At 30.3% G+C, this 2601-nt stretch overlaps 1 protein-coding gene across 1 annotated transcript in view; it reads right to left on the reverse strand.

Moving 5' to 3' along the window:
• LOC111687658 (DNA fragmentation factor subunit alpha-like) overlaps positions 1-2601 on the reverse strand; it is a 13625-nt gene that overhangs the window by 10405 nt on the left and 619 nt on the right. The gene's annotated exons all lie outside the window — the stretch shown is intronic.

Here is a 2601-nt window from a genome sequence, read left to right on the forward strand (position 1 = left end):
TAGTTCTGTTCTAGTTCTGTTCTAGTTCTGTTCTAGTTCTGTTCTAGTTCTGTTCTAGTACTGTTCTAGTTCTGTTCTAGTTCTGTTCTAGTTCTGTTCTAGTTCTGTACTAGGTCTTTTCTAGTTCTGTTCCAGTTCTGTTCCACTTCAATTCTAGTTTAGTTCTAGTTCAGTTCTAGTTCAGTTCTAGTTCAATCCTAGTTCAGTTCATGTTCATTTCAATTTTAGTTCAATTCTAGTTTAGTTCTAGTTCAGTTCTAGTTCAATCCTAGTTCAGTTCTTGTTCATTTCTAGTTCAGTTCAAGTTTAGTTCTAGTTTAGTTCTAGTTCATTTCTAGTTCAGTTTTAGTTTAGTTCTAGTTCAGTTGTAGTTCAGTTCTAGTTCAGTTGTAGTTCAGTTCTAGTTCATTTCTAGTTCATTTCTAGTTCAGTTCTAGTTCTGTTCTAGATCTGTTCTAGTTCTGTTCTAGTTCTGTTCTAGTTCTGTTCTAGTTCTGTTCTAGTTCTGTTCTAGTTCTGTTCTAGTTCTGTTCTAGTTCTGTTCTAGTTCTGTTCTAGTTTTGTTCTAGTTCTGTCCTAGTTCTGTTCTAGCTTTGTTCTAGTTCAGTTCTAGGTAAGAAAAAAATCTTACATATAAAAAAAAAATTTCAAAAATCTATTTGACCACCCACAGTTAACTGTGTCTGTTGATCAAGTAGAATATATTTTGTTACTTCAAAGCAATTACACAGACATTAAAAGCATGTCCTTGTAAAAAGTTTTTGTTATTTTTATATATTTTTTTTTGCTTACTTTTTGAATTGTTTATTTATTGTTTGCAGTTGATGTTGATGCTACTGCTGCTGTTAACTACAGTTGATAGTTTTGGCACAGTTAAAAAGTGCACCGACTGTTTATTTAGGTTATAATCACTATACTGAGCACAACAGCAAAGAATACGGTAGAGGAAGGTTTTTTTTATAAAAGCAAAATCAAGAGGTTTTTTCTGTTCAAACGAAACAGAAAAAGAATAAATCACATTAAGTGTATGTGAGTGCAAAACTTTGTAGACTTTCTACTTTATTTGCAAAGCTCTTTTTTTAGATTTCTTTAAAGAAAGGATATAAAAAAGTTAATTTTAATGAAGGTTACTAAGGTTAAGTAACCAGAAATTCAAAGTGAATTTTTCCTCACATTTCTATTTATTTTCTTAGATTTTATTTATCAAACTCAGTAGGAAATTGCTTGTTATCAAAGGCCACCGTTAATGTATGTGGGAAGTTAAATTATTTATTTTTAGAAAATGATATTACACTATATAGAGAGCAACTACTGATTAGTTTAGAATTTTTATGTCTACACAGGAAAATAATCCATTTAATTTGATTTATCTCAAAAAAGGAAATCATATAAAAAAGCAGATTAAAAAGAATAAAATGTGACTGTTTGTTTTCAAGATAATTCTAAACATAACATTCTTCCAATTTTCCTCTAAGTTTTACGCTCACTCTCTTCTTTAAACACCAACACACACGTCTGTTTATCTGCACGAGGAATTTGGAGGAAATTCCTTTAAAGACACACAAATACATTTACTTAACATTTGCCATTTAATGTTGTTGTCATTTTTGTTCAACAACAAAATCAATTTTTAATGTCGCAGAATAAAAAAATAATCAATATAGAAATTTTGTAGAATTTTGAAAACTTTTATTCATCCTCTTACAGAGAAAGCCTCGGCACGTAGTAACTAAAAAATAATAAAAATAAAATACCAACAAAATCCAACATTTAAAGGACATCTGAGCAAAACTTTTTAAGTTTAACTCTTTTGTAATGGTATCGAACTTTTAAGTAAAGAAATGATGGCTATTGTTTTAACTGCTAAATAAAATAGAAGCAAACAGTTAAATAATGTTGACAATTATTAATTTTAAATGGAAATTAATGAGCGCAAGAACTTGACTTTAACTAAAATTAGAACAGAACAGAACTAGAATAGAACTAAAGCAAAACCTAGAACAGAACTAAAACAGAACTGGCACAGAACTAGAACAGAACAGACCTAGAACAGAACCAGAACTTAAACAGAACTAGAACAGAACTAAAACAGAACTAGAACAGAACTAGAATAGAACTAAAACAGAACTAGAACAGAATTAGAACAGAAGTAGAACAGAACTAAAACATAACTAGAACAGAACTAGAAGAGAAATAAAACAGAACTAGAATAAACTTGAACAGAACTAGAACAAAACTAGAATAAAACAAGAACAGAACTAGAACAGAACTAGAACAAAACTAGAACAAAACTAGAACAGAACTAGAACACAACTAGAACACAACTAGAACACAACTAGAACACAACTAGAACACAACTAGAACACAACTAGAACACAACTAGAACACAACTAGAACACAACTAGAACAGAACTAGAACAAAACTAGAACAGAACTAAAACAAAACTAAAACAGAACTGGAACAAAACCAGAACAGAACTAGAACAGAACTAAAACAGAACTAGAACAGAACTAGAACAGAACTAGAACAGAACTAGAACAGAACTAGAACTATAACAGAACTAGAACAGAACTAGAACAGAACTAGAACAGAACTAGAAC

This window comes from Lucilia cuprina, chromosome 6, assembly GCF_022045245.1.
Source record: "Lucilia cuprina isolate Lc7/37 chromosome 6, ASM2204524v1, whole genome shotgun sequence".
Taxonomy (NCBI): Eukaryota; Metazoa; Arthropoda; class Insecta; order Diptera; family Calliphoridae; genus Lucilia; species Lucilia cuprina.